This window comes from Apium graveolens, chromosome 7 (assembly GCF_009905375.1).
Source record: "Apium graveolens cultivar Ventura chromosome 7, ASM990537v1, whole genome shotgun sequence".
Lineage (NCBI taxonomy): Eukaryota > Viridiplantae > Streptophyta > Magnoliopsida > Apiales > Apiaceae > Apium > Apium graveolens.
The window spans coordinates 122098785-122114484 of record NC_133653.1 but is presented as its reverse complement, the minus strand read 5'-3'; the positions used below and the strand labels follow the sequence as shown (position 1 = coordinate 122114484).

General features: G+C 37.8%; 1 non-coding gene across 1 annotated transcript; it reads left to right on the top strand.

Annotated features, from left to right (window-relative positions):
* Positions 1–14698: 14698 nt before the first annotated feature.
* LOC141675690 (small nucleolar RNA R71) lies at positions 14699–14805 on the top strand. The gene has a single exon (XR_012556331.1). It is a non-coding gene; the product is annotated as a small nucleolar RNA R71 (small nucleolar RNA).
* Positions 14806–15700: the final 895 nt, after the last annotated feature.

Sequence of the window (15700 nt, the reverse complement as noted above, 5' to 3'; positions counted from 1 at the left end):
ATATCTTCTAGGACAAGAAAATATTTCCGTATCTTCCAAGGTTTCCTATTTTCCAAGCTATAACACTAGCTCAAGTACCTTGGTTACTATTCAAGCCACTATTCACTAGTTAGGCAATCATATTCTCTAGCTAGGCTACTATTTGGTTATTAACTATGGTTAGTTTTTTACCCTAGTTAGCTTGTATGGTTAGCTTGGCTTGATTCGTTTATTTATTCGCCTACTCGTTTGCTCGGTCGCTTATTCATTTTTGTAATAAATCTTCATAAGTGGTTCATGGGGTAAATCCTTTCTTATATGTCCTTTACGTTTTGAAGCCTTGTACATGGGTTTGAATTGTAGGATTTTAGATTTATAATTATATCGTGATTCTCGTATTCCTTGTCGGTTCGTAGATATGATCATTTTTCAAAGTTCATTTTCTTCGAAAACTAATAGTGTTTAGATACACTTATTTGGTATGTATAATTACAAGTTTAACTCAGAATCTTAAATTAAACACTCGTATATGGTGTGGTTGCAAAAGTTTTTATTAAACTACAAGGTTACTATTTGTAAGGATCTTTTACCAATGTCAAAAATTCGGGTTTTTACAGGTGTCATCCTTATGCATTTTAATCTGATTGTAACTACTGAAGCCATCCATAAAACTTAATATCTCGTGTCCAGAAGTGGCATCGATCAGGGTATCAATTCTTGGTAGGGGGTAGCAGTCCTTGGGACAAGCATCATTCAAGTCAGTAAAGTCGATGCACATCCTCCACTTCCCATTGGCTTTCTTAACCATTACGGGGTTATCCAACCACTCAGGGAATTATACTTCCTCAATGAATTGAGCTTCTCGACCTCCTGTTTAATGGCTTCCATCCTTCAAGGGCATAAGTTCTCTTCTTCTAATTCACAACTTTTCGAGTTGGGTCAACATTCAACCTATGAGTTATAAGGTTCGGGTCAATCCCATGCATATCTGCTGCTGCCCAAGCAAACACATCACTGTTCTTTTGTAGGAAAGTTGTCAATTGGCCCTTCAAGGGCTTCTCCAGAGATGCTCCAATATATGTGACCTTCTCCAGGTCTAAGAATCTAGGGGAATTGGGACCAAGTCCTCTGCTGGCTTCCCTCGAAGTTCATCATTCTCACGGACATCCATGTCTTCTATGGGGAGGACTTGCCCCCGGCTCCATCAGGCCTAAGTGCTGCAACATAGCAACTACGGGCCATTTTTTGATCTCCTTTCACCTCTCCAACATTGTTCTTAGTTGGGAACTTCAGTACCATGTGGTAGGTTGAGGGCACGGCCTTAAACGCATGAATCCATGTTCTACCCATGATGGCAATATAAGTAGAGACTGCCTTAACAACCTGAACGTTCGCATCTGTGTGGCCTACCTGGGCTCTTTCCCGATAGTTATGGGAAGTTGTATTACTCCTTCGACTTTTCATTCCACGTGGTTAAAGCCGTAGATGGGTGCATCGGATGGAGTTAATTGAGAATTGTTGTATCCCATCCTTATGAATGTGTCATGGAAAAAAATATCCACGGAAGCTCCATTATCCACTAGGACTCTCATAACAAGACAATTTCCAATTACCGGAGTGATAACCAGAGGGTCATCCTGAGGAAATTTCAAACCTTCAAGGTTCGGGTCACCAAATTCAAGCTTCATCTCTGGCCTAGAACACTTAGATGGTTCTCCAACTATACTCATCACATCTCTCGCATAAGCTTTTCGAGAGTTCCTTGTAGTCCCACTTGTTGTGGGACCTCCTGAGATCATATTGATTACTGGCCCTCGGGGCTGTGGGTTGCGATCTCTGTCGTTACCCCTTAGATCATCGTCTCTTCGGTCATTGTCCCTATTTTGGCCTCCAACCTCCTCACCCTTGGTGAAACGTCTAAACTTTCCCCTTCGGATCAAATACTCAATCTCATCCTTGAGTTGTCTACAATCATCAGTATCATGACAAACACCTTGTGGTACCTACAGTATCGACTCTGGTCTCTTATCTAGGGGTCTCCCCTCAGTGGCTTCGGTCATTTGAACTCTTTGTCCTTCTCAATTTCCATAAGGATTTGTCTCCTTGGAGAATCCAACCTTGCATATTCAGTGAACCTTGGTTGCTGATTCTTCTTAGAAAAGGAGGAGTCAGAGCTTTTTCTAATTCGAGGATACTTGTCCTTGGCATCGTGCTTCTGATCCGTCTTTCATTTCTTGTTTCCAGCGGGTTCTTTACTCACAATTGTCTTCTTCAAATTTCCTCCACCTTGATATACTTTATGGCCCTATTTTAGAGCTGCAGCATGCTTTCAGGAGGGCGTTTGGCCAGGGACATCTTAAATAACTCGTCTCTAGTCCCTTGTTGTAGTGCTATCATAGCTACCTTATCTTCAAGATCAGGGACCTTCAAAGCCTCCTTCGTGAATTAGTTCAGATAGTCTCTCAGGGACTCCTTTGCTCCTTGGATGATGCCCATGAGAGAAGCCGAACTTTTCTCGTATACTCTACCACTGATAAATTGCTTGATGAAAGCTTGGCTCAAATATTTGAAAGATCTTAGAGTTTGGGGGTAGACAGTTGTACCACCTTTTAACCATACCATATATGATTTGAGGAAAGGCCCGATATTTAATAGCGTTATTTATGGGTTGTAGCAACAGGGAGTTAGAGAACATCCCGACATGAGTAGCAGGGTCACCAGTACCATCGTATACTTTGATGATGGGCATCTTGAACTTCCTCGATATACGGGCATTCATTATCTCGTCAGTGAATGGTGGGTTTGGATCATTAGGATCTCCTAGGGGCATAAGATCACTTGGATCAACCCTTGGGGCAGCTGCCCTTTTTGGTGTTGGACCATCCAGGTCTATGATTGGGGGAAGATCTCTCTGCCTCATAGCAAGCGGAGGTCTTGAGGTCAGGTGCGTCTCCAATTCACGCTTCAGCCTTTATATCTCAGCTTCACGATCCCTAATCCTTTCCTGGACATCTTTAGAAATTATCCCTTGAGTGATCCGGGACCATTGGTTGGTACTAGGCATCGGCTCTTTACCAACACGCCTCCTCCTTGGAGAAACCTCATCGTCCGATGATTCAGAGTCTCTATCAGAATAGGGTCCAGAGAATTCTTGATCCTCCGGAATAGGAGCCATGCCACGTATGTATTGGGGCGTCCGCCCTGTGCTTCACTTTGATTAGTGTGTCCACTTACTCTAGCCTCGGGGTATAGAGGCATCCTGTAAGGGGGGTTAATGGTCACAATCGTCGAGTACTCATACCTAACGGGTTGAGGGTTCACAAGTGCATGTAGCTGCTGAAATTGGGGATTCATCCCTTGAGGAGCCGGGGGGAGCTGCCCCTACCAGGTTTCCTCCTTGGGTAAAGGCATAGGTTGAGTGCAGTGGTATCTCTACCACTGATGCGATTGTTTGCGATGGGACAGGAGTGTCTGTTCCACTATTATTTCTACTATGTGTGTTCACCATGGTTATTGTAGTCTTCCCACAGACGGTGCCAAATGTTGTGAAATAAAAACTAGAGTACGTTAGTAATTAATGCCAGGGTTTGTGAGCTTCGAGCTTTAATGGCTACTCCCGCGTTCGGGACTATCGGTCCTTGCAAGATGCGTCCGTATCTCTGTGTGGTAGAGAATCAAGCCAAAAAATGTAGTTCTAGGTTGAGGGGTAGAGCCCTTTATATAGAGGTGAGTCTAGGGTTAGACTTGTATTGGGAGACTTGGTGGACAAGTCTCCAACTTAGATTTTAATTAGGAGTCCTATAAGGGAACGAACTTTAGAACCTTCTATGTAGGAATTTGAGTCCGTTTAAATCACATTTCTCTGCTCTTCCAGCTGTATTGAGCCTAGTTCATGAACAGCTTGTGTTTGAGGACCTTGACGACCTTTGTTGGTGGGCCTTGACTACATGGGTCATCTTGGGTCTGATATGAGCTTGGACCAGACAGGTCTTTACGAAACTTCAGACAGGAAGCCCAAGTGTAATTAATGTGACATTTATTATGTCTTTAGGATGTATTTTCTATCCATATCAGTGTTATTAATAGCCTTATTGATATTTCTTTTAGTAAATTTATTATAACCTAGACATTCTTTCCAATTCTTATCTCTGATGAAACTATGAACCTTTCTTCTTGAAGTCATCCATGTTTTAAATACCTATTTTTCCTTCTCAAGCGCTTACTCTAGTCTGGCATACTTGATGTTTATGATTATGTGGGGCTCTTTTACATGCCTTTTCATTTTCATGCATGCATATTAACTCAGCTTCTAAGAAATTATTTCTTTCTCTAAGCTTCTTATTTTTAGCAACTAAAATGTCATATTTAATAGTCTTAATTTTAAAAGTGACATACAGAGGGTATAAGAAAGTATTTAGTTCGATCAAATTATTAGTATCAATAAGGAAAACAATTGAAGGTACCTTATCAGTTCCTGAAGCATCCTCTCCATGAGTGCATAGCATTTACCATCATTGTTAGTTCCTGATGAGTCCATCCAGTCTTTGTTGGAGTTTGTTGTGACCAACGGTTTTACAGTTGACTTGGGGCACTCAGTAGCCAAATGTCCCCTTTCATTACAGTTTTAACAAGTCACCTTGGCTTTATCAAACTTCCTTCCCTTGGTGTATTGTCCTTCATTCTTTCTAAACTCGCCTTTGCCATCTCTAGAGTACTTTCTGTTAAAACCGCCTTTCCTTTGTGGTTTTGCAAACCTCATCCTTCTAAAGCCTTTCACCAGCATTGCAGCCATCTCAACAACTTGAGGATCATCCAATTCATTCGTAGAATCCTCATCAGTATCTATTTTAAGATATGATGAATCATCAGTATCTGACTCTTCCACTATTTTCCTTCTTCTTGACCTCTCACTTATCTTTTCCCTGCCTTTATGAATCTCAGCATTTAGAGCCACGGCCTTCATCTTCTAACCCTTTTTATTTTTCTTTGTTGGGATCTCCAAGTCATGGGTTTTCAGCATCTCATAGACTTCATCCAGTGTTAGTAAATTAAGATCATATTGATGTCTGATTATTGAGGCTTGGGTATCCCAATCTTCTGGAAGATCTCTCAGAAACTTGGTGTTTGAGTCTTCTCTATCATACTCTTTTCCAACCAATGATAGATCATTCAGTAGTGTCAGAAATCTATCATAGAAGTCATTAATTGACCTATCAGCCTTGGCATGAAATTGCTCATATTCTTGCACAAGAATAGCTCTTCTATTCTTCTTTACTGCCATTGTACATTGGCATTATGTCTCCAAAGCATCCCATATCTCTTTTCTAGTCTTGCAGGCCATCACCCTGTTGGAAATCACATTGTCCAAACTATTATACAGAATATTTCTGACTTTTACATCCTTAAGTATTGATGCCTTCTCAGGATCTGACCACTTAGATTTTTCTTTCCTGATGTAGTGTTCAGGAACATCTGGGGTCATAGCCACAGTTTTCATAGGATATGAAGGTCCTGTTTTGATGATATCAACATATGCATCATTACTAGCTTCCAGGAACATCAACATCTTTACTCTCCATGTAGAGTAATCAGCTTTCTTCAGGATGGAAATTTTCATGCTTTCATACTTACTTCCAGACATCTTGACTTTTTCAAATTAACAGTTAATTTGACCGCTCTGATACCACTTGTTGCCCAGTAAAGTAATTTTTTAAGGGGGGTTTGATAAAATTACTAAACAAATCAATTTATCATAGAAGTAAAGTAAGCACAGATGTATCAAATAATAGTTTATATTGATCTTTAATAAAATGTTACAAAATTGCCTCAAGAACAATATTCTTAAGATCTTCTAGGTTATAGAATACTCGAGTTCTGCACGTAGCACAAAGTGATAACATATTCTGTGTTTATATACTACATAGCTACAATCTACTTTCTATACATAATTAAATCAACTATGATCCTATAAATCAGAACATTCTGATTTATCTCGCAGCTCTGACTTGTCATTCAAGTCATTATCAACAAATAATCTGATCAACAGATATATGTTAGAGCTTCAACGGATATCATATGTAAGCATCAACGAATGACTGAATAGATTGTCAACGGATGATAACAAAGCTTTCAACGGGTAATCATATCCTGACGGTTGATCATATCCTGATTGTCAGACGGATCCTGATAGTCGACGTAGCCAATTCCCAACAGATTTCCCTTAGTCACTAATTTTGACTTACGACCATAGGAAAGAGTTACATTTCCTCACTTGTGACCACTAGAAAAGAGTTGCATTACCTGACTTGCGACCACTAGAAAACCCTAAGTCCCTTGGTTACAATTTTGACTTAGAAAATTTTTACTCCTCTTGAACTCTTATAATTGTATCAATGTTAATTCTTCTGTATAACTAAATTAAACCCTTTTTGATATTTTGATGTTTGGTGCACTGGTCTGGTTCACAAACACCTAACATGAATTGATTTAATTCAATTTTCTTTGCAATTCTTAATTGATACAACTTGATTGATTATTCATTGCTTCATTCACTGAACCCTTAATCTTTAATACTTTAAATAAAATCACTTCACTGACACTAGAAGTCCTTTGACATTTTATTCTTCATGCAGGCTTGAACATATTAATAAACTTCTTCTTATGATTTGCTTACGGACTTAGAGCATTAATTCCATCTTTTTATTCTTTGTATCTATCCAATCTTCATCTTCAGGGTTTCTGTGCTTCACAGTTTAATATTATTTATCTATTTTTATTTCATATTGAGTTATATTTCCTCGGTTACATATTATGTTACATTATGCTTTACAAGGTGGTGGAGAAAGTTTATACCTTTCCTAGGTACTTGGAGAGCTCTTCTTGAATGGTATGACCTTGTAGTATCCTTATCTATCCTTAAAGAATCTTGGATCATTAGGAAACTAACAAAAAAAATTATTATTACTATTCCTTTACTATGCATCACCATCTTCAACAATTTCTTTACCTATCAAGAACTTAAAATGATTGGATGAAAGAATTATTTTACCTTAATTTAGTAATGTAGAACCTTAGGAATTCATTTGGGAATTTATCCATGGTTGTGGCTTGATTTTAATTTCTTCTCCTTGTTTTTCTTGTAATAGTCGAATGGAGATTGAATGAGAGATAGGGAGAGTTTCTTTGGAAGAGTTGGCTACTTTATGACTTGTATAATGTATAGGTATCTTGTATAATTGCAAGAAGTAGCAAATTCAAACCCTAGGCATAGCTTGGCATAAAAGTTAGTCTTGATACTTCATGATCATCTCCTTGAATCCTTATTTTAAGGAACCGTGTTTCCAAATAGATTCTAATTGATCCATCATCTTGGTTTGCTTTGTACTTTTTCTCTTCGCATGCTTTTGCATGGGAGTCCAAGCACTTTGTTCGTTTATTTGTTTACTTACGTAAATACTTAATTGTTCCCTCGTAATCCTGATTAATCCTTGTAGGTGATTCGTTGTGTAAATCCTTTTATCGTAGATCCTTACCATTTCCAGTACTCGTACTTGGTTATAATTTTATGAAATTCCAGTCCTTGTAATTCTCTTGGTCATAGTATGATCCTCGTATCCATGATAACTCATAAAATATGGTCGATTGGAATATCAATTTTCTTCGAGAACTAACGAGTTTTACATACACTAATTTGTTACGTATAATCATAATATCAACTCGGAAATTTAATTTAAATACTTGTATATAGTGTGATAGTAACATTTTTTCATTGATCATCAGAATTACTATTCCTTGAACGTAGTACAATATCCCAAAAATTTGAGTTATTACAAAACGTAAACACCAATTAGACGCCATTGACTCCACTTAATTTAATATATATTTGTGTTACATGTTTACTAGTTAATCTTAGGGATTTATTTCATTAGAATTTGTGGCAGCCCGGAAATAAAATCAAAAGATAACAATTGATAAACATAATTATTACAAACGGCTGCTTACAACATAATCCAAGATCGCAAAGGTTCGGTATTTGAACAGTCCAACACTAACAACTTTTACAACTTTTACACAGCTACTGGTCCTGACACGAACGCTGGCTATACTACTTGATCTCTCACATAAGCCTCAGAATCTCCACCGGTAGACTTATGAGCAGTCTACTTGAATCTAACGATACTTGCTAGCTGAAATTACATGAATAAATTGTAAGAAGTGAGCCAAATGCTCATCAAGATATAGAGTGAAACAAAATTTTAACAATATAGCAATTCATAACTCGAAGTTGGGGTGGATGGCATCATTATTCAAGTCAAATCATTTTTAAACCAAATAATTGCTCAAAAATCATTTTATGACGCTACGTATTACAGTCGGTGATCAACCGCGAAGTAATCCCAAACATCGCCGGGTTCTAAAAAAATTTAATTGGGATCCATAGGAAACTTTTAAGCCTAATATCATAAATGTGAAAGGGACTTGCGTCTTAGTCCAATCCACTAATCTCAAGAAAAACATTCTTTTTTTTTGAAATCTCTATTAAGCAATTGTCTTTTATAAAACTGATGCCAGAGGGAAATTACAAAGATTCTAATCAAGGATATCGATTATTCCAATTTCAAGGGATTCTAAGCAATAGAATTATGATCATCAATCAAAGGAGTAGGATTTCAATATCTGAATTACGAAGTTATTATCAGAAATGAATTATCTTCTCACTAGTGGGGCCATCAAGGATGAGTATCAATAATTCAATAACTAAGGAAGAAAGTATTGAAAAGAATCATAACGATAATCAATAGGATATGTCACAATAGTTGCATAAGGTAAGTTTGAAAAGGGGTGATACACTTGCATAAAATGAGTTAAAGAGATCATCATTTGAACGATAAATAAAGACAGTGATACTTGCATAAATAAGTATAAAAGAGAATCACTCGCAATAACATAAGTTAGAAATAGGGTACTTATGTAATATGTGTTTGAAAGGGATGGGGCACTTACATAATATAGTTTAAAGAAAATATCACTTGAACGATAAGTGAAGGTAGGGACACTTGCAATATATCAAGAAAGTTCGGGAATACTTGCCTCTACTAACGATCTTAGCTAACACAAAAGCAACCTTGAGCTCTCCTACTCGACTTTGATGGCAAGAGTCTTTCCTCTATCTTCTCTTGAACCTACACATATAATAAAACCTCATTATTAAAGGTTCTACACATAACTCGAAGGACTCTTATATAAATATTCGACTCTAATGCAACACATAGTTATTACTTATACGAGTACACATATTATCATGCATTTCTATCACATAATCACTTAGTGCACACAATCACATATAGTTACAAGTAGTCACATGGCATCTTGGCATATAGTTCACATAATCATATGAGCATCGAATGATCTCGAGACACCCTACCCTTGATCACTCGATCCTTCCCAATTCTCAACTTTAGTCACCAAACTTAGCAATTCCTAAGTACTATACCTCTAATTCTTTTGATTAATCTTAGCACGTTCCCTTTTAATGACCTTTACCTATCTTATACATGACAAGTCACAGCTAGGTCTCACCTTATTGGACTCATAAATACCTCACACAACCTTAATCTTCCCGAGAACACCATTCGACACCACCTAGTGTGCCTTGGCAAATTCGAACCCTTATACTTAGTGCATTCACTCAATTCGAACCCTTATACTTAGTGCATTCACTCAATTCTTACTTTTCCTAACTCCTTACTCCTATAAATAACTCTAAAACTTGTATTGACACTAAGGCCTCACTTGGTGTTAGGGCGAAATCACGCACTAAAATTCACGCAAGTATACACGTTCGCAAGTAGTATAAGATATAAATCAGATCCGTTCCCACAAAGACTGGTTTAGGTTAAGTTCGATTTATGCACCTTTGCAATAATGTATGGTTATTGCTCAATGCGAAGACAAATAACAAATTGGGTTTTGATTAAACTAAGAGATTATACTAAATAGCATTAACTAAGAGAATTGAGGTTGAATTACTTAAATGAGACAAACATGGGATTTTAACTTCATTACTACTTGATTCAAAGTCATTGTTCTTAACCTTAGCATGCAATGGTGATGATAACTAATCAGATAACGTGAAACTAGTAAACGCTAACTTTCATTGTACGAATACCCTACTACCAAACATCCACAAAAGAGATAGAAGCTGAATAGACACCAATTATGTTGAGACCCTATATATCTATAGAATTTGACAACATAAAGGTTTAATGAACAAGTTATCTATCATAATTACATAGGGCAAGTAAGATGGTTAAAATTATCTATGAATCATGCATAACAATTGTACATGAACCTATGCTAGCATGGCAAGTTCTAAACCTCTATATTCATTGTCACTTTAATAGAGATTAACACGCTATATTATATGTTAGCTACGCACATAAGACGAATAAGCACAACCAATACTAGGATATTAATCAATCACCGCATACCAAGAGATCAAAACAATTAACTATAAAAATCAATAGGTAAATCCATTAGAACCCCACGATAACGATTAGTTCATAACTGAACTCACCGTCACCATGGGTTCCAATGAAAGCATGATAATAAACAATATAAGAGTACTGAGGTTAAAAGACAATCGAAAACAAGCATCCAAGTATCAACTATATTAAAGAATACAAAAGTCTTCTTCTCCATAGCCTTCTCGTGCTCTCTAGGTCTTCTTATTGCTCTCCCCTCGCTCCTTGGCATTAAAAACATCTTTTTACTGATATATATAGGCTCCAGGATGACCAGGACTCTTAACATCTTAATTTCCACTAAAATTAGGATTCTGGGGCAAAAATCGGGGCGGGGAGGCCGCGCTGATTGCGGGGTGGCTGCGCTGATTGTGGGGCGGCCGTGCTGTTTTGGCAGAAAGTCAGCGTGGGCGTGCTGGTTTTGGGGGCGGTCGTGCCTGACTTTTGGACTTTTCTGCAGTTTCTTCTTTTGGCCGTATCTTGAGTTCTACTCGTCAAAATTAGGCGATTCAACTGCCCACGCGAAGCTAACGAGATTCTCTACAATTTGGTAATGGTATTGACTTCAGATTCTTGGCTCTTTTTAGCATATTTCCTTGAGAAGCTTCTTTCTTCCTCAAACTAATGCATGTAATGCAAAAACACAAAAACACATCAAACATACCAGATACTTAAGTCCAAAGCATCAATTTAAGCCTGAAATGAAGCATTCCAAGTAGATATAAAATCCACTTATTACACCCCCAAACTTGAATCGATGATTGTCCTCAAGCGTAAACAGACTCAAATCTATAAAACAAACCTAATGCATGAATGCAAGTACGTGAATGCAACTAAATGATAATGCAATTGATCCCCTCAGAATAATCATAACAAAATGAATAAGACGATGCCTCTATGAATACTCAAAACAGAGCTCGAATAAATCTCACAAACCAACTCACAAACCAGAAACGTGCGTGTGTAGGATGCTTAACAGATATACTCTCGATATTAGATCAATAATCATAACTTATCTTTTATCAAAACAATCACAAGTTTATAGCTACAATAGACGTTAAACGCATAATGACTCACAACACCTCCTTTCTACTAGAGTTATACAAGGGTTCATGCTATTATTGAACACATAACAAAGATGCTTACTTGACAGTGCAATGAATGAGGTCCCAAAAGACTTATACAATAATACCCATGTAGCGAGCGTTAGGTTAGCGGATCCCAGAGTATAAAAGCCTTAGGTCACTAGGCACAAAGTCCCCTAGAACCTAATAACTCGAGAATTAAAGAGCTCACTCTTGATCAATTATGCATAAACACATACTTTTTTCTTTTCGTTTCTCTTTTTTTCTCTTTTTTTCTTTTTCTTTCAACAATTTCTGAATGAGTCTATTTCGCTCCATCTCATTCAACCCAAGACTACTCATAAAAATATGAGCCAGCTACTAGCCATTTGATGTCTAGCCTTACAACAACTAGCAATGAAATCCAAGTTTTTCTCCAGTTTAAAAATTCAGTGTTCTTTTTGTCATTACGAGAATATTACAAATTCTAAATATAACCAAGTGATTAAATCTCAACAACAAACAAGTATGATCATGATCTAGCTCTAAAGCAATCCTATAAGACATTGTGAATTTTTTTTTATTTCTGGCATGCAAATCAATTTATTAGGACTTAAACATCCCTCTATTCATCATCACTACACTCACATCAACATCAACCAATCAATCAGAAATAGCTCAACATAAGGGATCATGTTATATGCATGCAAATGCAACTACATGGACTCACATAATAACATGAACAAAAATGCAAACAAATATGACCTATATGAACAATCATGCAAAAATACGAATAAAATACACTAAACATGCTATATGACTTTGTATGAATCTATATGGATACACACAAACTAATTCTTACATTATCACCCCCAAACTTAAAATATTCAATGTCCTCATTGAAGGTAATAATAAGGATTTCAGGCATACCTAGTTATTGGGAGGATCACCCTCCTCGGTGGAGGATCAGGTGGCCAATCAACCTCGACACCATTGTCTCGGGAAATAGTACCGAGAGCGTGTGTCAAATCTGCAGCAAAATGACAGTGAATGTCGTGTATGGCCTCCATACGCCTAGTCAATCGCGCGTACTGCGCATCACCAACACCAGTCCTATCAACTGCCTGCTGCGCATGAGAAGAACCCTCTGTAAGCACTGGAGGATCCGTTTGGCTACCCTCTACATCATCAAAAATATATCCCAAGCCCTTATCATGGGGTGCGCATAAGAATTCATAACTCAAGTGATCTAGTAGTGGGTTAAGCTCAAGTGTGGAAACATCTTCAATAGACGGCTCGAGACGCTTCTGAGAAATTTTTAGCTCTGCTAATCAAAGAGAATCGAATGGCATATCCAACTTCCTCTTCCACTAAGGTGCATTCAAAACCTGCAATTTCTCTGCTCCTTCTTCATCTTCAATAACTGATTTCCCTATTAAGGATCTCTCTAAGGTATCTGACTTTGGCAATTTCTCAAGTTCCGAATTCACTACAGAATCGACCATCCCTACTTTAAAGTATTCTTCTTTAGTTGTGGGTAACTTTATTTGCTTAAACATATAGTGACCTTCTGATCTTGAACCTTCATCGTAAGCTCTTCTTTTTGCACATCGATCATAATTCGGCCTGTAGCCAAGAATGGTCTTCCCAAGATTATGGGAATCTTCTTATCTTCCTCAAAGTCCAGAATTACAAAATTAGCAGGGAAGATGTGCTTGTCCACATTGACCAAGACATCCTCCACTATACCTCGTGGATAAGCGATGGAACGATCAGCTAGTTGTAATGACATGTATGTCGATTTCGGATCAGGTAGACCAAGCTTCTTGAAGATAGACAAGGGCATCAGATTGATGCTAGCTCCCAAATCATACAAGCATTTGTCGAAAGACAAGTTTCCAATAGTGCAAGGAATAGTGAAGCTTCCAGGATCTTTAAGCTTTGGAGGCAACTTCTGTTGCAGCACAGCACTGCATTCCTCCGTAAGAGCAACGGTCTCTAAGTCATCGAGCTTCACTTTCCGAGAGAGAATATCTTTCATAATCCTCGCATAGCTAGGCATTTGTTCAAGAGCTTCAGCGAAAGGTATGTTTATGTGAAGTTTCTTGAAAACTTCCAAGAACTTAACAAAATGATTATCCAACTTCTGTTTTTATAACCTTTTAGGAAAAGGAGGTGGAGGATAGAATTGTTTCTCCCCTGTATTACCCTCAGGAGGAGTGTGTTCCATATTTTTCTTCCTTGATTCCACTTCTGCTTCCTTCTACACATCTTCTTCAACCAAAACTTCAGATTCTAGAAATTTAAAATTTTTCAGGGCTTGCAACCTTCCCAAACCTCAATGTAATTGCCTTAACCTGCTCTTCTGCTTCCCTCTTGCCTAGAACTTCTGTATCACTAGAAAGCGTTCCTGGTAGTCGATTTAATAAGGCGTTAGCAATTTCTCCTATCTGGTTCTCCAGAGTATTGATAGAAACAGCCTGGCTTTGGCATATAAGAGCCTGGTTTTTGCACATAAGCCTCAACTCCTCCAATTCAGATTTTTCATTTGAAGATTGACCTGCATCATGAGTTTGTTGTTGAAGTTGGAATTATTGTCTTGGTGCAATTTGTTGTTAAAAACCAGGAGGGTTGAATTGTTTGTTTACAAACTGCTGGAACAGCTGTTGCATCGCATTCTGATTATTGCTCTAGCTGAAGTTAGGATGATTTCAGTTGCCAGGATGATAAGTGTCTGGAACTGGTTGTTGCGATCTATGAAAGTTGCTCACAAACTGAGCTGATTCACAAGATATAGCACAATGCTCTGTCGCATGTGAACCTGCACATAGCTCATAAATACTGGTTATCTGATTAACACCATAGTTAGCCAGAGAATCGATCTTCATAGACAACTCTTTTAGTTGAGCAGTGATAGCCGTATCTATATCCACTTCAAGAACTCCTGCTACCTTGCCCTATGGAAATCTTTGGGGTGGATATTGATATTCATTAGCAGCCATCAGTTCAATTAGATCATAAGCTTCCTTATAGCTCTTTGCCCATAATGCTCCACCTGATGTTGCACCGAGCATGGGTCTAGACTGTGCTCCCAAGCCATTGTAAAAGCAACTGATAATCATCCAATCAGGTATGCCATGATGAGAACACTTCCTAAGAATTTCCTTGTAGTGCTACCAAGCTTCACATAGAGATTCTCCCGATTGCTGCGTAAATTGAGTAAGAGCATTCCTCATTACAGCTGTCTTCACCATAGGGAAGAATTTAGTAAGAAATTTCTGAGCAGTATCCTCCCAAGTAGTAATTGAACCAGCTGGTAGAGAGTGTAACCAGCTCTTAGCCTTGTCCCTCAGAGAGAATGGAAAAAGTCTCAGCTTCACAGCATCTTCAAAAATATTATTGAATTTGAAAGTGTCACGGATCTCGATGAAATCTCTAATATGCATGTTGGGATCTTCCGTTGGAGAACCCCCAAACTGGACTAAATTCTGTATCCATTGAATCGTTTCAGGCTTGATTTCAAAGGTATTAGCTGCGATCGCTAGCCTAACAATGCTAGATTTAATGTCATTAATCTTGGGTTGAGAAAAATCCATCAACACTTTCGTTGGTGCTGCTGGATGTCCCATTGTAATGAGTACCTAAAACATAAACAAGTAAACCATGAAAGTAAAAGAATCCGAGTCAGTGAACTTTAACGACCATTGATGACAAGCACATAAACTAAAAATTAACACCGAGTCCCCGGCAGCGGAACCAAAAACTTGTTAGGGCGAAAACACGCGCTAAAATTCATGCAAGTATACGCGTTCGCAAGTAGTATAAGATATAAATCAGATTCATTCCCACAAAGACTGATTTAGGTTGAGTTCAATTTATGCACCTATGCAACAATATATGGTTATTGCTCAATGCTAAGACAAATAACAAATTGGGTTTTGATTAAACTAAGATATTATACTAAATAGCATTAACTAAGAGAATTGAGGTTGAATTACTTATATGAGACAAACATGGGATTCTAACTTCATTACTACTTCATTCAATGTCATTGTTCTTAACCTTAGCATGCAATGGTGATGGCAACTAATCAGATAATACGAAACCAGTAAATGGCAACTTTCATTGTACGAA